Source organism: Schistocerca cancellata, chromosome 7 (genome assembly GCF_023864275.1).
Source record: "Schistocerca cancellata isolate TAMUIC-IGC-003103 chromosome 7, iqSchCanc2.1, whole genome shotgun sequence".
Taxonomy (NCBI): Eukaryota; Metazoa; Arthropoda; class Insecta; order Orthoptera; family Acrididae; genus Schistocerca; species Schistocerca cancellata.
In genome coordinates this window covers 555741715-555764670 of record NC_064632.1, presented here as the reverse complement: position 1 = coordinate 555764670, position 22956 = coordinate 555741715, and positions in this window count along the sequence as shown.

Genomic DNA, 22956 nt, shown 5'->3' with positions numbered 1-22956 from the left:
TACTAGTGCCGACATTGTGCATGCTCTGTTGCCTGTGCCTATGTGCCTGTGGTTCTGTCAGTGTGATCATGTGATGTATCTGACCCCAGGAATGTGTCAATAAATATTCCCCTTCCTGGGACAATGAATTCACGGTGTTCTTATTTCAATTTCCAGGAGTGTATTTCGATGTCCTGCCATTGTGCCACTAATTTTCTTTCTTTCTTTCTTTTTGCACCAACTCATTCGGTGAAAGAAAATGAGTCACGTAGTGATATCAGCAGTCTTTTTCCTGCGATGTGGAGCTTGTAGAGACCTGAGCCACTGTAGAGGGAAAACTATTTACGGTATGGGCAACGGACTTTGTAGGTTTCGTGTTCAGACTGCACGCTGCAGGAATTGCGCTGATAGTGGTGTTAGTGTCGTCAATTGTCGTTAGGCGCTGGAACTGGTACGGCGACGTGCAGCTGGAACACAATGATAAGTGTACATTGCAATTGCAGACACTCAACGAGGATCTGGACGAGGTGAGCAGGGCTTTACTCGTAAAACTGTTTTATCAAAACAGTAACAATAGTGCTGTAAGACCATGGAGCTCCACTTCACATTGTTACTGAGGTCACTCGGTTACTCCGTAAAACATTTGGAGAAAACCGCATCATTGGCCGATCGTTCCAAACTGAGTGGCCATCAGAACTACCAGATCGGAACCTTATGATTTTTGGCTGTGCGACACCAACATACGTCGGAGGCTGAAGATGAACATTGCGTGTGAGTTAGCGGTCACACCACCTGAGATGTTTCGGGCAGCAGCAGAGCAACGTGTAGCGCGGCTCCAGATGCAGACGGTCGTCACACTGAGCAACGTTACTAGACTTGAATATAAACATGACACGCAATTAACAATTGTTTCTCTCTCATGTGGAAATTAAGATGTGTTTCTTTCGATGGTTTATCCTATATTTGTGCCCTCAAGTCCTTACAAATATTTGCACAGATTTTCGCTGTCCTACGATCACTTGTTTTTGAAGCGGGTCCTCTTGAGAGCGAAAGTTTCATTACATCAAGATGTAGCTTTTAGTCTGTGCGCTAGTAATACAATATCGTTAAGATGCTGTTATTTTATCTGACTGGAGTTGTATTCTGCGTAAATCGCTCAGAAAAGGTTTCGCACCACTTGCGTGTATTTGTGAACGTATTATCGCTTGCGTTAAACGGGAACAGGCAATGAAAGAATAAGCCTGCATGAAACTAAAAAGAACAACTTTACTGCGAAATAAAAACAAAACAACAACCAAAATCCAGAATGACATTTTCACTCTGCAGCGGAGTGTGCGCTGATATGAAACTTCCTGGCAGATTAAAACTGTGTGCTGGACCGAGACTCGAACTCGGGACCTTTGCTTTTCGCGGGCAAGTGCTCTACCAACTGAGCTACCCAAACACGACTCACGCCCCCTCCTCACAGCTGTACTTCCGCCAGTACCTCTTCTCCTACCTTCCAAACTTAACAGAAGCTCTCCTGCGAACCGCTGTAGGGTGAAAATGTCATTCTGGAAACATCCCCCAGGCTTTGGCTAAGCTATCTCTCCGCAATATCCTTTCCTTCTGGAGTGCTAGTTCTGCAAGGTTCGCAGGAGAGCTTCTGTAAAGTCTGGAAGGTAGGAGACGAGGTAGTGGCAGAAGTAAAGCTGTGAGTACCGGGCGTGAGTCGTGCTTCGGTAGCTCAGATGGTAGAGCACTTGCCCGCGAAAGGCAAAGGTTCCGAGTTCGAGTCTCGGTCCGGCACACAGTTTTAATCTGCCAGGAAGTTTCATACCAGCGAACACTCCGCTGCAGAGTGAAAATCTCATTCCGGAAACATTCCCCAGGCTGTGGCTAAGCCATGTCTCCGCAATATCCTTTCTTTCAGGAGTGCTAGTTCTGCAAGGTTCGCAGGAGAGCTTCTGTAAAGTTTGGAAGGTAGGAGACGAGGTACTGGCGGAAGTAAAGCTGTGAGGACGGGGCGTGAGTCGTGCTTGGGTAGCTCAGTTGGTAGAGCACTTGCCCGCGAAAGGCAAAGGTTCCGAGTTCGAGTCTCGGTCCGGCACACAGTTTTAATCTGCCAGGAAGTTTCAACTACAAAAATGTAGACAGCCTGTCCGAAAGTTCCCGTGTTTGCACATCTGTGAAACCCAAATGTGTTGCTGGACCATACTGAGTGCCGTGTTGCAGCACTGTGTGCTCTGCAACACTTGCGTGGACGTGTGGTCTAGCCTGCTCCACTTTCCGACGACGCTCCTCCAGTATGCGAGGAGGAGCGCACTGCAAGTATCAGCAGTGCTCACGCGGGTACGTGCGGGGCCAACGAGATGTACGGGCCCTGCTACGAACGTGTGACGTCACACTAGTCGACTTGTCCGCCACACTTCGCGAACACTCGCCTCCGTGCAGGAGCCACGGGAAATCAATATCTAATTGAAAAGGTACCCACTCCACCAACTGGTGAGCAAGATGTATGAAACAGGCGAAATACCCTCAGACTTCAAGAAGAATATAATAATTCCAATCCCAAAGAAAGCAGGTGTTGACAGATGTGAAAATTACCGAACTATCAGTTTAATAAGTCACAGCTGAAAAATACTAACGCGAATTCTTTACAGACGAGTGGAGAAACTAGTAGAAGCCGACCTCGGGGAAGATCAGTATGGATTCCGTAGAAATGTTGGAACACGTGAGGCAATACTGACTCTACGACTTATCTTAGAAGCTAGTTTAAGGAAGGGCAAACCTACGTTTCTAGCGTTTGTAGACTTAGAGAAAGCTTTTGACAATGTTGACTGGAATACTCTCTTTCAAATTCTGAAGGTGGCAGGGGTAAAATACAGGGAGCGAAAGGCTATTTACAATTTTTACAGAAACCAGATGGCAGTTATAAGAGTCGAGGGGCATGAAAGGGAAGCAGTTGTTGGGAAGGGAGTGAGACAGGGTTGTAGCCTCTCCCCGATGTTATTCAATCTGTATATTGAGCAAGCAGTAAAGGAAACAAAAGAAAAGTTCGGAATAGGTATTAAAATCCATGGAGGAGAAATAAAAACTTTGAGGTTCGCCGATGACATTGTAATTCTGTCAGAGACAGCAAAGGACCTGGAAGAGCAGTTGAACGGAATGGATGGTGTCTTGAAAGGAGGATATAAGATGAACATCAACAAAAGCAAAACGAGGATAATGGAATGTAGTCGAATTAAGTCGGGTGATGCTGAGGAAATTAGATTAGGAAATGAGACACTTAAAGTAGTAAAGGAGTTTTAAAATTATAAACAGCCGACTAGTTGCAATGGATAAAGAAATCTTTACCTTCTGGGTAAAGATTTCTTTATCCATTGCAACTGGTCGGCTGTTTATAATTTTATTACGTGGAACCGTTGCTGTTGTGCAGCTATGTTTAAAATACTAAAGGAGTTTTGCTATTTGGGGAACAAAGTAACTGATGATGGTCCAGGTAGAGAGGATATAAAATGTAGACTGGCAATGGGAAGGAAAGCGTTTCTGAAGAAGAGAAATTTGTTAACATCGAGTATAGATTTAAGTATCAGGAAGTCATTTCTGAAAGTATTTGTATGGAGTGCAGCCATGTATGGAAGTGAAACATGGACAATAAATAGTTTGGACAAGAAGAGAGTAGAAGCTTTCGAAATGTGGTGCTACAGAAGAATGTTGAAGATTAGATGGGTAGATCACACAACTAATGAGGAAGTATTGACTAGGATTGGGGAGAAGAGAAGTTTGTGGCACAACTTGACCAGAAGAAGGGATCGGTTGGTAGGACATGTTCTGAGGCATCAAGGGATCACCAATTTAGTATTGGAGGGCAGCGTGGAGGGTAAAAATCGTAGAGGGAGACCAAGAGATGAATACACTAAGCAGATTCAGAAGGATGTAGGTTGCAGTAAGTACTGGGAGATGAAGAAGCTTGCACAGGATAGAGTAGCATGGAGAGCTGCATCAAACCAGTCTCAGGACTGAAGACCACAACAACAAACAACCGACTAGAGGTCTTAATTATGTCATGTGGTATCGAGAACTTGCACCCGTTTAACACACAGACAAGAATTATTAAAATCGTCTGAAACAGTTACTCGCTCTCCCACGTAGAAGGCTGCTGACACCTGCAGTGGCACGGCCTGTCTTCCTCAGGGGTCTCGGGTACGTGACAGCAGATACCGCAGACACCATTCGGTTGATTCCTCGCTCTCGGACAGAGGTATGTATGAGAAGGACGCGGCGTGCGTGTAAATCCTGTAAATAAACCATCCGCCTTTGGTCCTAGGGCTGGACAACAGGCTGGAAAATTCGGTCTTGAAGTTGCACAGCCCTCAAGTAACCCTCGATAGCTATGTGGAAGCAGTTGCCAACTGTCTGGAGGCACTCATCCTCGTGGCGTCCCTGCCCTTCCCCTCCTCCCTCTCCCCACTCGTCCCTCATTCACCAGTGTCTCTCGAAAACATCCGGCGCGCAGTTTTGTTACATTCCGCTCGGAATATTTACGAGACGTAACGTTCATCAGCTGGTGTCGTTCACCACAGGCGACCGAAAGGAGGCAGACCTTCAACATTTACTGTCTCAGAGGATAACTATTGAATGGTCAAATGGCGTAGTGCTGGTGTACACCAGTACGGTGGACAATTTCGCCTGCTGACAACACTTCTTGGCGTTTAGTGACAGTGGGCGCAATGTCTGGGCTTGAACTGACGCTTCGAGACACTTTGTCGTTAACGAATGGAGACACAGCGTGTTCCCTTGGGCTGCACTGAGAATGTAGCTTTTCTTTCATCTCTGTTAGACAGGTATCTCTAACACATCAATTTCCTACGGTCAAAAGCGTATTGAGAAAGAGGTTCCTGAAAAAAGAGAAAACACAAATATGCAAGTAAAGAGGATGGAGCAAAAATTGCTTGAGCGGGTCACTGACTGTGACAGGTTCGTTGTTATAGTAGCTAAGATACCCTGCTAAATGCGCAGGACAGGACAGGTAGTTTAAGTTGTGGAAAGGGGCCAAAATAAGCGGCTGTCAGTTACACTCGAACATACAACCTTTTCTTTGATCAAACATTACAAGCGCCAAGAAAAAAAAATTTAAAAAATCACAGCCCTAGTTTTGGGACTTAATTAGCGGCTGAATGTGCCGTACAATCTCATCTCTTAAGGGCAAGATCACTTTAGATTAAAAACGGCTGAAAGCCAATAACTTAAAGCTCAACCAAAATCAGAAATTCAAAAGGCAAAGCCTTATCTTAAAACAGTTCCTTAACTAGGCTGAAGGCCCAAAGAACCTAACACTTTAACAGCAAACCACTTAAATTCAAAATCGGCTGAAGGCTCAACACTTAAGACTCAATAACATTAACTTTAAAAAATGGCAAAGACTTTACGTAAAACAGTTCTTAAATTAGGCTGAAGGCCCAAACCATCTGACGCCTTAAGGGCAAAACAACCTTACTCTAAAAATCGGCTAGAAGCCATACAAGTACAAACGACAAAAACAAACAAGAAAAGGCAGTACACTGAAGGGCGCTCAGAAGTCCCGAGGGTCGGCCTGGAATTCAAACACTAACGCTCGCTTAGGTGAGACAGGCAGTCGGGCCAACCATTCTCGATCCGACAACAACCCAATCTTCTATAATTTAAGTCACATCAACAACCCAATCGACAGACAGTCAACGGACCCACCCACAAGATAACCTTCGCTTCACCCGATCAGCACACAACAGAGAGTTCAATGGAACAACGTTGAATTATTGGCGCCCACAACCAATTGTACATTGAGCTGTCAAACTACACACAGTGATGGACAGCGACAACACAATGAGGAAAATACACTGTCTGAATTTACGTCAACGTCCAGGGCAGGTAACCGGAACGTTAACGGCCACGAGGCAGAAGATTACACTGGGGGATAACAGCATAATCGCATAACTGCGGGAGACTAAACATAGAATAGCAACCAAGGTTTAATCCAATGCATAGCATGAGCCAGCCACGACTCACTAGCAGTTATTATTAAATAACTGCTATTGCGAATTTAATATTTTCATGACAACACTGATATTTATCTTACAAGGAGACCACATGGCAATCGGATTTTTGCATTCTTTTATATTTATGGTGCGTGCAGTTCAGGACTCATATTCCGACGTCCCAAAGCAGTTCCATGTAACTTCCAAGAATTCTCGAAGAAAACGACTTTGAAATTTTCCGATGGTCTGGAACGCTCTAGATCAAAGTTCTTTGCTTCATGGGCTGCCTGTCCCTGTGACATAATGCGCGACTTCCGTGGCAATGGCTCCAGTTCGATTCCAAACTGTGGTAAACTTTTAAAGAAAGGTGCATGTTCTACTGTCGTAGAACATAAAACATATACAGATGAAACAAGAATAATTTTTAATGTTTTTTTCTAATTTCAACATTCTTTATCAACAATCTTTTACAAAATATCAGTATTTTAGACGGTATTTTTGTATGAGATATGTATTTATAAATAAGAAGACGTGTATTTTTCATCAAAATGAGCGACTAGATATCTGTTAATAAGCATATATTTGATGAATTTGGTATTTAAGGGACGCAGGTATTCGAACTGAACGAAATAAATAACAATGAAAAAAATAGTGATTCGAACCAGCAACATAGCATTTACCAGTTTCGAGTGCTACCGACTTTTTTCCCATCTCCATGTATTTCACAAAACAAGCACCTTTGTTTAAAAATTTGCATCAGTTAGAAAAAGAAATCAGGCGCCTGAAATGGCAGCAATCATTCAGAGCCATACGGCCTGTCGAAAACTTGGCAAACTTCAAAGCCGATTTTCTCGAGAATTATTGAGAGTTGCATCTAACTGCTATAGGGGACTGACCTATGAGTTCTGAATTTCACACACTATACATATAAACAACATGAAAAAACCGTTTTCCTTGTTAGAGCTACAGTCAGCTAGATGCCGTAACAACGGAAGCCTTTGTATGGTGACCATTGCTACTGGTGGTACAACTAATAGGACTCTCTAATCTTTGAATATGGAGAGTAACAGTTGTCAGATAATTTAGGAGTATCTACTGAGATGCATTTTAAATTTCATTTTCTGTTTATGAGGATTCTCAATTTCTTACTTGATGTTAGAGGGATTTTGTTAAAAAAATTTCGTATCGGAGTTCAAACCGGCAACTAGAACCATAGACAACATGGCCTAGAATAAATGTAAATTATTTTTAAATCAAACATTGCGGTTGCGAAATCAGAATTAAAATGAAATTTGTAATAAAGCTTATTCCGTTCCACGATGGGCAGTTATTGCAGCAACCGGTTTCCACAAATAAATAACAGACAGTCCCGGTTGCAAAGTTATTTTTGTTACAAATAAAGCGTTTGGCCTGGTTAAGAATTCTTCAGATTTACTAAAAGAAAAGGGAAAGAAAGGATGTAATTACAAGTTAATGGGCGATGTTCTAAGCTGCGAACATGTTGTAAATGGCTCTGAGCACTATGGGACTTAACATCTATGGTCATCAGAACCCAAAACTTAGAACTACTTAAACCTAACTAACCTAAGGACAGCACACAACACCTAGTCATCACGAGGCAGAGAAAATCCCTGACCCCACCGGGAATCGAACCCGGGAACCCGGGCGCGGGAAGCGAGAACGCTACCGCACGACCACGAGCTGCGGATTGAACATGTTTTAAAAAATGAAAAAGCAACCATGCCCCTTAACTCGTAATTTTGATACAATTACAGCCTTGCTTTTCCTTTTCCTTTAGAAACTCTGAGGAAGCCTTAACCAGGCGAAATGCGTTATTTGTAATAATAATAGCTTCGCAACGCAGACTGTCTCTTTTTATAATGAAATTTATAAGCGCTCGTATCGAAAATCACCATTAAAGAGTAACTGCACTGGGAAATTTCAAAGAGGGATCTGCAATATAGGCGGTTATGTACTTTATGCAGTACTATTAGTCTACATTTACGTTGAATGAGTATATTATTTACATTTTCTGCGTTATAGCGAAAATAATCCCGCAAGATAATAGGGAAGCAAATGGGGCAAAGTAAGAAAATATTCTGTTCTTCATGACAATAACTGTTAAATAAAACTAACAGTTCCTTTTTGAAGCTTCGACAGGTAATATTTTCGAATAACGTCTTTTCTTGCACGTACATTTAGTTTTATACATAGGGATGTCCAATTATTTCGTCTCTTTCGTAATGTTAAACATAATGATGATATGTTTTCAACCAGATGAATAGCAGCAAGGTGCTTACAATGTAGTGACTTCCTCTTTCCATTTTCTTATTTTTTCTCAAAATACGTCAGACGATGGGAGCGAAAGCTACTAGGACATAGCAAGCATCAATGCAGATATCATTCACAGACTCTGGTGAAAGCGTTTAAAATAGAGATAAAAGAAAGATATTTGCAATAGTATGAATGAAAAGTGTAAGACTGTAAATACATTCACTTTGTCTCTATGTTAAACCCCTTCGTCAGCTTAGGTGGTACAGTGGGGGCTGAAGGAAGGGGATGCGTTACTTCCAGACAGCAAAAGTAGTTGCCAAGGGTCAGATCCACCGTTGACCCCAGAAATTTTTTCTGTAACTTCTGTCACCTCTTTCAATGTTTCTTGATGAGAAGAATGCGGAGATGCACCGCCTTTCGAGATGTTCGAATGTTCGAATGTGTGTGAGTTCCTAAGGGATCAAACTGCTGAGGTCATTGGTCCATAGACTTACACACTACTCAAACTAACTTATGCTAAGAACAACACACACACACTCATGCCCGTGGGAGGACTCGAATCTCCGGCGGGAGGGGCCGCGCAGACCGAGACATGGCGCCTCAAACTGCTCGGCCACTCCGCGCAGCGCCTTTCGGGATCCCCGTTAAACTGTATGTCCCCCTACAACTGGCTGGGTGAGCCAATTCAGACGCCGGAGGAAGTAACGGAGTACCTTTCTTCTCTTATATATATATATATATATATATATATATATATATATATATATATATATATATTGTAAATTACTGAGAGGAGAACTTATAAAAAATAAGATCAATAATTTAGATTTCAAAGTCGAGGATATGTCACGGATATAACTTTGGTTCTGCTTAAAATGCCTACTAAAATGAACCTGCAAAGTAATAAGCATCCACTTGCGCAACGGTTCAGCAAGTGCTGTCTTACTTCGAACTTCTTTTCAACTCAAGCTTACCGCGTTTGTGCTCAACTTTTCCTTGTATGAGTCAGTTCGCGAACTGACCCTGCAGATCGTTCCAATGAAAGAATATCCATTTCACGAATACTATTGTCTACTAAACAATAGTTCAGGTGCACATGACGACGTCGCAAGCATATAATGAACACACGGAGAAAGTATATGACGATATTGAAAGGGTAGTTCCATACGTAAAGGGAGCTGAAAATCTAAAAGTCATGGGGGATTAGTATGCTGTTGTAGGGGAAGGGATAGAAGAAAGGGTTACGGGATAATATGATCTTTCAAGCAGGAATGAGAGAGGACAAGGACTGATTGAGTTCTGCAATAAATTTCAGATGGTAATAGCGAATACTCTGTTCAAGAATCACAAGAGAAGAAGGGAGGGAGACACATGAAGATTTCAGTCAGATTACGCCATAGTCAGGCAGAGATTCCGCAATCAGACATTCGGTCGTAAGGCGTACCCAGGTGCAGATGTAGACTCAGATCACAATGTAGTAGTGATGAACGGTAGACTGAAGTTTAGGAGACCTGTCAACAATAATCAATGCGCAAAGAAGAGGGATACGGAAGTGCTTAGGCATGACGAGATACGCTTGAAGATCTCTGAGGCTATAGATCCTGCGATAATGAATAGCTCAGTGGGCAGTTCGGTTGAAGAGGAGTGGACATCACTAAAAAAGGCAGTCACAGAAGTTGGAGAAAAAACATAGGTAACAGGAAGATAACTGTAAGGAAACCATGGGTAACTGAAGAAATACTTCTGTTGATCGGCGAAAGAATGAAGTAGAAAAATGTGGAGGGAGGTTCGGAAATACAGAAATAAAAGACCCTATGAATGAAATAAATAAGACGTGAAGGGAAGCTGACGCGAAATGGCTGCAAAAAAATGTGAATAAACCGAAAAAGAAATTATTGTCGCAAGGAATGACTCAGCATATAGAAAATTCAAAACAACCTTCGAGGAAATTAAAAGCAAAGGTGGCAACATTAAGAGTGCAATGCAAGTAGAAAAATGTTAAAGGAGATTCGGAAAAACAGAAATAAAAGTCTCTTAGGAATGAAATAAACGAGACGTGCAGGGAAGCTAAGGCGAAATGGTTGCATAAAAAATGTGAATAAATCGAAAAAGAAATGATTGTCGCTAGGAATGACTCAGCATATAGAAAAGTCAAAACAACCTTCGGTAAAATGAAAAGCAAAGGTGGCAACATTAAGAGTGCAATGGGAATTCCGTTGTTAAACACAGAGGAGAGAGCGGATAGGTGGGAAGAGAATCTGAAGGACTCTATGGGGACGAAATCTTGTCTGATGACGTAATACAAGAAATAACACTAGTCGATATAGAAGAGATAGCGGATCCAGTATTGGAAACAGAATTTAAAAGAACTTTCGACGACTTAAGCTGAAATAAGCGAAAGGGGATTGATAACACTGGATCGGAATTTCTAAAATTATAAAATAGTAAGAGCTGGAAAGTTCGAGAATTATCGCAAAATCAACTTAACAGCTCATGCTTCCAAGTTGCTGATAAGAATAATATACAGAAGAATGAAAAAAAAACTAAGAATCAGTTAGATGACGATCGATTTGGCTTTATGAAAGGTAAAGGCACCAGAGAAGCAGTTCTCACGTTGTGGTTGGTGATGGAAGCAAGACCGAAGAAAAATCAAGACACGTTCACTGGATTTGTCGACCTGGAAAAAGCGTTCGACAATATATAATAGTACAAGATGTTCGAAATTCTGAGAAAAACGGGTAATATACTTGCACAATATGTACAGGAAACAAGAAGCAACAATAATAGTGGAAGATCAAGAACGGAGTGCTTGTTTTAAAAAGGGTGTAAGGCAGGGATGGAGTCTTTCACCCCTACTGTTCAATCTATATATCGGAGAAGCATTGAGGAAAATAAAATAATGAGTCAAGAGTAGGATTAAGCCGGCCGTAGTGGCCGAGCGGTTCTTGGCGCTTCAGTCCGGAACCGCACTGCTGCTACAGTCGCAGGTTCGAATCCTGCCTCGAGCATGGATGTGTGTGATGTCCTTAGGTTAGTTAGGTTTAAGTAGCTCTAATTTCTAGGGGACTGATGACATCAGATGTTAAGTCCGATAGTGCTTAGAGCCATTTGAAACATTTGAAGTAGGATTAAAATTCATGGTGGAGGGGTATCAGTGACAAGATTCGCTGATGACATCACTATCCTCAGTGAAAGTAAAGATTACAGGATATGTCGGATGGAATGAATAGTCTATCGAGTACAGAATATGGATTGAGAGTAAATCGAAGAAAACCGAAAGCAATGAGAAATGGCAGGAACGAGAACAACACTGAACTTACCATCAGAATTGGGGATCACGAAAGCCTATGCAGCAAAGTAAGATATGACGGACGGAGCAAAGATGACATAAAAAACAGACTACCACTGGCCAAAAGGGCATTCCTTTCCAAGAGAAATCTATCAAATATAAGTCTTAATCTGAAGAAGAAATTTCTTACGGTGCCCAGAAAAGAGAATTGTTTAGAGTGTCCATTTTACAGGAAACCGACTCATACCGACACGATTGTCCATAATAACTCTTAACAATCCTAGAAGCCGTAAGATGGCCATCCTTTAACGCAGTGGTGGCACGCGTATGCAAACTGCCGTTAGATGTGATGGAGATAGGGACCGAACTCAAGTTGCTCGAGCAGATAGCTGTTTCCAACGGTTACAGATCTGAAGTTGTAAACAATCTGTAACGTAAGCATAAATTTCAAAAGAGATACAAAACTGCGCACAGTACGAAGGGCCTATTAAAAAAACAAAGACATACGCTAGTTAAACCAGCCGAGGGAAAAACATACACTAAATTCTAGAATGCAGGTGTCTACAAATTACAATGTGGTATCTGTGATAAATACTACGCAGGACAGACCTACAGCAGTTTCGAGATAAAATACAGAGAGCACATCAGGCCGTCGAACAGATCGGGTTATGGACAGTATCTAAGAACTGAGGGGTGTGTTCCAGATACCATAGAGAATACGATGAGCATTTTACGCACTGCAAAAAAGGGGATGGAATTCCATATCCTTGAACAGTTTTAAATACAAGGTGTATCAAAAACAATCATCCGATTTGGCACGTCTATATTTCTGAAACTAATAAATATATAGAACTGATTTTGTTTTTTGATGAACGGGAAGCTCAAAAAGTTTTTTTTATACCTTTCCATATATGTTCAGCACTGTCCCCTTGATATGCGCGGCATGTGTCAATGCGGCATTCAAATTGTTACCACACTGCAGCGAGCATTTCTTGAGTTACAGCTTCCACAGCTGCTTTTATGCGATGTCTCAGTTCATTCATTGTTGTTGGTAGTGGAGGTACATAAAGAGAGTCTTTTATAAACCCCCACAAAAAATAATCACATACAGTCAGGTACGGTGACCTTGGAGGCCAGTAACGTAAGGCTGCATCATTTGCCCCAGTGCGACCGATCCATCGTTCAGTAATCCTTTGATTTAAAAATTCCCGCACTTCCATAAGCCGGTGTGACAGTGTCCCATCCTGTTGGTAAATGAAGTCGTTCGAATCAGCCTCCAACTGTGGGAAAAGAAAGTTCTCAAGCAAATCGAGGTAAGTGCTTACTGTAACAGTGTTCTCGGCAAAGAAAAATGGACCGCATACCTTTTCCCGTGAAACTACACAAAACACATTAAATTTAGGAGAGTCCCTCGCATGTTGTTCAACTTAATGTTGTTGTTCTGTACCCCATATTTTCACATTATGACGGTTGACCTTTCCATTGAAATGGAATGTTGCCTCCTCGCTAAACACTAAGCGTGGGAGAAAACTGACATCCTCCATCTTGCCAAGAACGAAATTACAGAATTCTACAAGTTGTTGTTTGTCACCTTCACGAAGAGCTTGCACTAGATGAAATATGTATGGTTTCATGTGTAAACATCGACGTAACACACGAGAGAGAGACATCGTGTGCATGATGATCTGTCGAGCTGCACGGCGAACGGATTTCTCTATGGCGGATGCGTTCGACGTCTGTGTGAGACAAGCGGGGACGGCCCAGCGATTTGCCTTTACATGAACAACCTGTTTCTCGGAATTGTTATTGCTCTGTTCTGTAGGAGGATCCACAACATACCCAATCACATTGTACAGTTTTTACTGACCCGCACTGAGCAAAATGTAGAACATCAAGTTCCTTCTGTTGTCCCGACACCATTTTTACACTGCTGATACCTAGCGGGAACCGTGTAAAACTCGGGAGTCTGCTCTTTCAAACAGTACATTATTCACGCACATATCTTAAATAACATAGTAGTTAAGATTTTTTTAAATCGAATGTTCAAATGGTTCAAATGGCTCTGAGCACTATGGGACTTAACATCTATGGTCATCAGTCCCCTAGAACTTAGAACTACTTAAACCTAACTAACCTAAGGACAGCACATAACACCCAGCCATCACGAGGCAGAGAAAATCCCTGACCCCGCCGGGAATCGAACCCGGGAACCCGGGCGTGGGAAGCGAGAACGCTACCGCACGACCACGAGATGCGGGCTAAAATCGAATGATTATTTTTGATACACCCTGCATACTGTACAGGCCGAAGGTCAAAGAGCCTGACAAACTGTTAAATGATCAGTCAGAAATAAAGGAGAGTAGATTTTTAAAAATTTTCACCAATGTGTTGTAATGTATCAAGTTTATTTTTCGGACCCTGTAGTAAGGGAACGTACTACTATGTCAAATGTGATGGTTACAGCCCACCGGTACGCACACTGCAAGCCATTAGTACCGTTAGAAGCGGTACAGGGTTTGCGCCCAGTCCACGCACGTGACTGTGGATGTGGATTACAGTACAGATGAGCAGTACTTAGATAATGATGTGTTATATGTATGTAACGTTATTATTATACGTTTAGGAACTGATGTTGAAACTCCGACAGCAATGCTATATGATACAGTAGTGAAAATGGCCATAGGAAACTGTGAGGCAGTCGTTACTGGAGACTATGTATTTTTCCATTTTGTTGGAACAGATAAATATGGTGGTTTGTGTAGGCGCCATATTCGTGGGCTACGGGGCTCATGGCCGTGACTAACCTGTAGATATAATCCATGCCTTAGAGCTTCACTAGAACTTTAGCTGTCAGCATGACCTTACTTATATGTACCACAATCTACATTGCATATATTCTTTCGTGGCTGGATTACATGTGACCTGTGACGTATTTTTGGTTGCTAATGGCATGTCATATCGCCATAAATAGTCACTTACAACTGAAAATGTATTTACATTCGTATGTAAGGAACAAGTGATTTATAATACTCCTGCTACGTAGTAGCTAGCACCAGGTATATAAGGAGGTTGTGGGCTTCAAAACCTGTGATGGGCATTAGGGCCCAGGACGGCCCTGCAATAGACTGTATCACACTAGGAATAACGAGGCTGACGCATTTCAAGGTGCTATAATATCTGGCCCATGTCACAAGTAATAGATGTTTCTGTATTGACATTTAGGATGGTGTCACATAAGATGACATTGTTGGCATAATTGCATATATACATACCATGAGGGGTGAGGTACAGGTTCGACGGGCGTTTCATAGGACATGGAGGGCGCATAAATTGGCCAGCCCGTTCTCCTGATCTTACACCTCTGGACTTCTTTCTGTGGGGTACGTTAAAGGAGAATGTGTACCGTGATGTGCCTACAACCCCAGAGGATATGGAACAACGTATGGTGGCAGCCTGCGGCGACATTACACCAGATGTACTGCGGCGTGTAGGACGTTCATTACGCCAGAGATTGCAATTGTGTGTAGCAAATGATGGTCACCACATTGAACATCTATTGGCCTGACATGTCGGGACACACTCTATTCCACTCCGTAATTGAAAACGGAAACCACGTGTGTACGTGTACCTCATCCCTCATGGTAATGTATATGTCCGCCAGTGAAAAAGACCAATAAAAAGGTGTTAGCATGTGGACGTAATGTGCTGTTCCAGTCTCTTCTGTACCTAAGGTCCATCACCGTTCCCTTTGGATCCCTACGTAATTCGGTGCTCTCCGATACACACGATCGAACAGTGGAGGAGTGGTACTCAAGCGTCAACTTTAGGTTACAATATCTCCGGATGTAATTAACATTTTACAATGCAACAAACGGCACTGATTACGTATTTGTTTATATGTCCAGATATGCTAACAAAACTAACGGGGTTCCATTTAAAAAACGTAGGTTTGTGTTAAAAAACATACTTCCGTGTATTTTTTTTATGGTTTGTATTAACCAATTACACTAGCCGCTCTCCTCACGTTCGGTCTGTGTAATCGATTCGTCAGTATTTGATGTGGTTTACGAAATATATCCAGCGGTAATGTTAGGTGACTCACCCTGTATAAGGAAATCATTTAAAAATTTTTAATTAAGTCTACAAACATATTTTAGGCTATTAAGCGTACGTTGGTACTCCTTGCAGCGAGCAGAGAGAACAGACAATTCCAAATTCCTACCTCTCAGTGCTCCATCTCGCATCGAGATCTCTCTCTCTCTCTCTCTCTCTCTCTATCTATCTCTCTCTCTCTCGCTATCTATCTATTTCTGTCTCTGTCTCTGTCTCTGTCTCCCGCTCTTCGCATACAAAAATCTGGCCCAGAGTTATCTTCGCCAAACGACACTCTCCGGCAGCTGTAGCGCCATAAACGGGATCCAAGAAAGCACTCACCTTCCCATCGCGAAGATGGGACTATTGTTGAATGGTGCTTCAATAATTCGTGCCCTTTGATTTAACTGCATGAGTCTAAGCGGACGATGTCCTACATCTATCTGTGTTTTCCAACCCCGACACTGAATATATGAAGGCACAAAAGGTGCTTGAATTGTATGACGCATCTAAACTCCTCTGAGAAATAAAATAGCACATGCCTTGCTAAATGTTGGAAAATCCCAGTATATACGAACACTGAAGTGACAAAAATTCGTGAAAGCACGTTGTTGATATAGGTATCTTCAAATTCGATACATAATTGTAGCAAAGAATATCAAATTAAATTGGAATTGTTGTAAAACAACGCAATACGTAGACGAAAAAATGGCAACTACCAAGACTACAGCGGTTATCAGTAGTCAGATACATAATGACAGTCGATGCGATGTGGGCCCATTTCTATGTACACGCGCCGATCACATCTGGGGCAGCTCAGCCTAGTTTCCGATCGAAAAGCTGCATGTTCGTAAAGTGAGTCCCACATTATTGCAGCTATAAACGATTATCTTCACAAGAAATTACCTTAAGTTTTTCGATGAAACTCTTGGGATGCTATCCAGAACTGTGATGGGAACTGTCATCAGAACTCTAGTGTGATTTCATATATTTCGTAGAGAAAATGAGTCTCTCATTATTGCAGTTATCTTATAAACTATTACCTGCACAAAAACGTTGTGAAGGTTTTCTGTATAGCTAGTCGTATTTACAATTATGAACACAATTTTACTTTCGCAAACTGGCAAATAATCTTTCTACAGCATTAAAATATTTGAGATTACGAGTAATTGCTTCAAAAAATTCTGACTAATATTCAAATTTATTTCGGAGAACTCTAGAACTACAGCATATTCACCAAGAACTTTGAAAAAAAAAATGGATTTCTCGAAAGTCGGGTGACAACATCACAGCAATTCGGCTATTCAGAAATGTGATCATAATTTTTTTCGAAAAGTTCTACAGAACTATTCAAAATTTGTACAGAACTATAGCATACCTACACAGAACTCTGAAAATGTATGTTTCTTGGAAATCGGTTGCCAACTTCACAGCTATTCGGAATTGTGACCAAAATTTTAAAGAACTATTAATTTTTTTCAGTGGACTCTAGAAGTACAGCATATCTACCAAGAAATCTGAGAAAAATGTATATTTCTCGAAAATCGGGTACCAGCTTCACACGACTGTGGAAATGGGTCACTTATTATTGCAGTGAATGTGGAAATGGATCCCTCATTGTTGCAGTTATCTCAAAAAATTTAATTTTTTATCTGCATAAAAAATATCATTAGGGTTTACTTTAGAGCTCTTGGGGAGCTACTCACAAATGTGATTATTATTTTTTTCCCAGATTTGGCAATTAATTTTTTTGTACAAGGTTAAAACCCTTCCGATAACCAACGTTTTCTTCGCGATATTCTGCTGAAGTACTCAAATTATTTACAGGGAACTGTAAAACTATGACATACTTATCAATGAATCTTAAAGAAATGTGTATTTCTCGAAAGTCAGGTGTTAGCTTCACGTAACTTTTGGTTATGAATGCGGCCTTCGCGCCATGTAATGGTGACTGCGTCGTATATGCTCAGTATGGTAGTGTGTAACGTTTATTTAATGTGGTACTGTGGGTTTGTTGCCAAAGATTACAGTAATAATTTAATTTGTAAAGTTGTGTTGTATATCTTTCGCCTTATTTTATTTTTAGGCTGTATGCGGCTAAGATACAATAATGAACAACATATTTTAGTCATACAGTGTAGGCTTTCACGCCGGCCGGTGAGGCCGTGCGGGTCTAGGCGCTTCAGTCTGGAACCGCGTGACCGCTACGGTCGCAGGCTCGAATCCTGCCTCGGGCATGGATGTGTGTGATGTCGTTAGGTTACTTGGGTTTAAGTAGTTCTAAGTTCTAGGGGACTGATGACCTCAGCAGTTAAGTCCCAAGTGCTCAGAGCCATTTGAACCATTTGATAAGGGCAACATCCTATGACCACGAAAACCACCCTCTTACCACAACACCACGTCGTCCATATTTCACTGTTGGCATGGCAGATTATGGCTGCAAAAGTTCTTCAGGAATTCGCCAAAACCAAACAGTTCCATCGGATTGCCAGAGGATATAGCGGATTTCATCACTCCAAGTCACTCATTTACAGTCACCCATCCTCTCAACCACCTGAATCTTTGCTTAGCGTTGGCCGAAGTAATGAATGACCTATGAGGAGCTGCTTCACCCCTGTATGCCATCCTTTTCATCCCCGTGTGCACAGTCGTTGTGCTAGCTGGACTGTTGGAACCGGCGAGTTATTCTCTCCACTGATATCGTGTGCAATTTTTTTACGAGCACCTTACGCATTGGTCGACGGTCTGTGTCCGTCAGTACACGAGGACTGTCTGGTCTCGATTTAGCTGTGATTATTCTTTCGCGTTTCCACTTGAGATTCAGATCACCAGCAGCCGACTAGGGTGGCTTTGGAAGGAATGTGTTGTGACTTGGCAAGACAGCCAAGTCACTATGCGAGGATGCCGAAAGGCACGCGTTAAACTCACGCAGGCTGGCGTGAGGTCTGGAAGAGGACAATGTAATTTAATGTAGCAAATAAAGTACGTTGCTGCTGGAATACTTAACTTTAATCCATAATTGGTGTACATCGCTCTTGATATCACATAAGTGCAATCTCAATATACACTGGTAATGGCGCCTTGCTAGGTCGTAGCACATGACGTAGCTGAAGGCTATGCTAACTATCGTCTCGGCAAATGAGAGCGTATTTGTCAGTGTAGCTTCGCTAGCAAAGTCGGCTGTCCAACTGGGGCGAGTGCTAGGACGTCTCTCTAGACCTGCCGTGTGGCGGCGCTCGGTCTGCAATCACTGACAGTGGCGACACGCGGGTCCGTCGTATACTAGCGGACCGCAGCCGATTTAAAGGCTACCACCTAGCAAGTGTGGTGTCTGGTGGTGACACCACAGAATGAGATGCGCCTGATGCATTTTGTTACTCAGACCAGTCCACGTTCACAATCACTGACCTCTCCTGCCCGACCTGTTCTGCTCACGACAGAATCCCCACCCCCCTCCTCCCCCACGCCTCCTGTTATGCTGGCAGAACCGCCCCTCATGTTATTTGAGATATGTGCGTGAACGACGTACTGTTGGAAAGAGCAAACTCTCGAGTTTTACGTGGTTCCCGCTAGGTAGCAGCAATATGCGCCCACTGCACTTCTAGTAAAAACGGCGTCGAGACAACAGAAAGCGTTTTGTGGTTCAAATGGTTCAAATGGCTCTGAGCACTATCGGACTTAACATCTGTGGTCATCAGTCCCCTAGAACTAAGAACTACTTAAACCTAACTAACCTATGGACATCACACCCATCCATGCCCGAGGGAGGATTCGAACCTGCAACCGTAGCGGTACCAGACTGAAGCGCCTAGAACCGCACGGCCACACCGGCCGGCAAAGCGTTTTGTATTCCGCGTTTTGCGCAGTGCGGGTCAGTAATAACTGTTTGGCATGACTTTCGTACTAGGTGCTCCTACACCAACGATGGCATGAAGAATTCCGAGAAACAGGTTGTTTGTGTAAAGGCAAATCGCCGGGCCGTCCCAGAGTGTCTGACACGGACGTCAAACACATCCGCCACAGTTTCACAAGGAGTGCGCAGAAATCCGTTAGCCGTGCAGCTCGACAGCTCAACGTGCCCCCGATGTCCGTCTGGCGTGTGTTGCGTCGCCGTTTACACACGAAACCATACAGAATTCAGCTACTGGAAGCTCTTCGTGAAGGTGACAAACAACAATGAGTAGAATTCTGTAATTTCGTTCTTGGCAAGATGGAGGATGACAGTTTTCTTCCACGCTTAGTGTATAGTGACGAGGCAACATTCCATTTAAATGGAAAGGTCAACCGTCATAATGTGAGAATATGGGGTACAGAACAACAACATGAAGTTGAACAACATGAGAGGGACTCTCCAAAATTTAATGTGTTTTGTGCAGTTTCGCGGGAAAAGGTATGCGGTCCATTTTTCTTTGCCGAGAACACTGTTACAGGAAGCACATTTCTCGATTTGCTTGAGAACTTTCTTTTCCCGCAGTTGGAGGCTGATTCGAACGACTTCATTTACCAACAGGATGGGACACCGCCACACTGGCATCTGGAACTGCGGGAATTTTTAAAACAAATGATTACTGGACGATGCATCGGTCGCACTGGACCACATGATTCAGCCTTACATTATTGGCCTCCAATGTCACTGGACCTGACGCATGCGATTATTTCTTGTGGGGGTTTATAAAAGACTCTGTTTATGTACCACCATTACCAACAACAATGAATGAACTGAGGTATCGCATAACAGCAGCTGTGGAAGCTGAAACTGGAGACATGCTAGCAGCAGTGTGGTAACAATTTGAATACCACATTGACATATGCCGTGCATCTCAATGCGGGAATATTGAACACCTTCCAAAAGATATGAAAAAAAAACTTTTTGAGTTTCCCATTGTAATCTCCTCCCCTCCATCCTGATTGCATCTCTTGTCCACATTAAACAATGTCCAGTCCAAGTAATCAGTAAGTAAAGTATTTTATGAAGGTTTGAGAGGAGCGAAGATTACAATAAACTTTCAACGCCTCAGTCATAGTTGTAACGAGAACACTTACAATGGCCGCTATTCCAACTATCTCAACACATAGACACATATGTTTCGGTTTGTTATAATAACGTTACTAATTTTGGTTTTTAAAAAAGTATGCTCCCTTTTGTTCCTTAATTTTCAGAACTTATGAAGTCTATTGAATATAATTTTACTACAGTCGACATCTCTTAGGCGTTGACACAGAGTGATATTGTAACCTCCCCAGAAAAATTTAAAAGAAAAGACATAAATATTTAATAAAATGGGAGCCAAGTGAAACCTTCCCACAAAAATGTTGACCGGACAATAATTTGAATGTTAACAAGAATACAACCTAACGTAATCTCCCAGCAAATAAATTTACTGACAATGACAATTAAACAAAAATTCGCAATCTGACTCTGGTGTAAGCTCCCGCAAAAATAATGAAAAACAATTCAGTGCCAATGAAATCTCAGTGATAATGATAATTCAATTAGACCGAAATATTGGTCTTTGGCCCTGTGCAAATCAGAATTAAATTCTTACCTCATTGTAACTGCTAGTCAAATTTCTGCTCTTATTCTTGCGCACAGCTTGGAGGAACTGCATTGCAAATAATAATATTCCCTTTTTTTTGTAATTTAACTGAAACTTTTCTTTAAGGGAAGTGGAACGAAATCGTTAATTCAATTAAATAAATTTTTTTTGTAAAATTGCTTTTGAAATCAAAATTATTATTGGGGCACTTGTTGGAAATTAATTACAATAAATAAACTTTACATTATCTGATGATTACCTTAATTAACAATATACCTCATTCAGCATCTTGACCAGTGTTGCCGACAGACTACATCACACAACCGCACTGGGCTGCTACTACTGACCGACTGCTCTGCATGACGATTATAACTGAACTGCTCTACATGACGACTACAAGCGAACTGCTCGCAACACTCGCGCGGTCAAGCGCAGACTAATCACGAAAATAGGCTCTCTGGTCAAAGATTTTAACGTGCCTCACCATCGCTGCTATGTTACATACGTGTTTCATAACCCTCCACGGGGGGGGCAAAAATTTGGCAGCGATGGTGAGTCATTTGGACTTGCCATCGCAAGAAATTTTTACAATTTACAGAATATTCAAATTTAGTACATAAATTAAATGTTGTGCACATGCACCGAGTACAAAACATTTCAGACAAAGACAAAGTGAGTACAAAACATATCAGAAAAATGTGTATAAAAATTATTTGACAGATAAAGTGCACAGGCACTGAAAAAATTCTTTAGCATATTCAGAACAAATAAACAGACTGGCAAAAAAAAAAAAAAATATTATGTTGACAAGTGACATGAGTGCACATGCACTGCAGTTGAGAACATATCAGTAAATGATGAAATGTATATACAATGAGTAACAAATGACATAAGTGCATACGCACTGAAGTATTGAATATACAGAATGAGTACAAATCATATTGAAAAATGAGAAAAGTGCACAGGCACTGAAGTTCAGTAGAAAACATATTAACACACAACATTAGTGCACATGCACTGTAGTTCAGAACATATCATTAAAATAAAATAATAAATAAAAAAAATGTATATACAATATAAAAGACAAGAGTGCACATACTGTACTTGAGAACAAATCGAAAAAATGTCTTAGGCATTTTTGCAATAAATAAACATAATGGCAAAAAATCATATCGACAAGTGACATAAGTGTACTCGCACTGGAGTTCAGCGAATCAAAAAAATGTATAACCCATGAACATAAATAATGTTAGCAAAAAAAATGATTTTCACTATGTGACAAGAATTAGGATAGGAAAGGGAAGGATTGCATCATGGTTGTAGCACTTTAGATTGCACGCAGCTGTTCTGAAAGTCCATATCTTTCCACAGAAGTACAACACCAAGTGACACAATTTGCAGTTCTTTTCCCATCAGAATCTATCAGTGTAGTCAAGACACTGAACTGTCGTAGTAATGTTCCATGTTTTCATTTTGGCAGTACATTAGGTACACCAAACAGTGGGACCATAATAACGTCTTCATCGCTCACGGTGGTGGACAGCATGTCGTGTCAACACCACGCTCTTACAAGGCACACCAACGTAGAATTAGTGCAAAACCAAAGATAGTGCTCCATGATCACTAGGATAGACAGGACAAATGGACATTGCAGTAATTCAGGGTAGTTAGCTCATGATGTGAAGGACATTAAGTCACATAATATTGACAATTACAGTCTTCATTAGTAGTTTGCGGCATTCATAGCCCAGTGATTGAACATTTCTGTACCAAGTATGTAGTATTACAG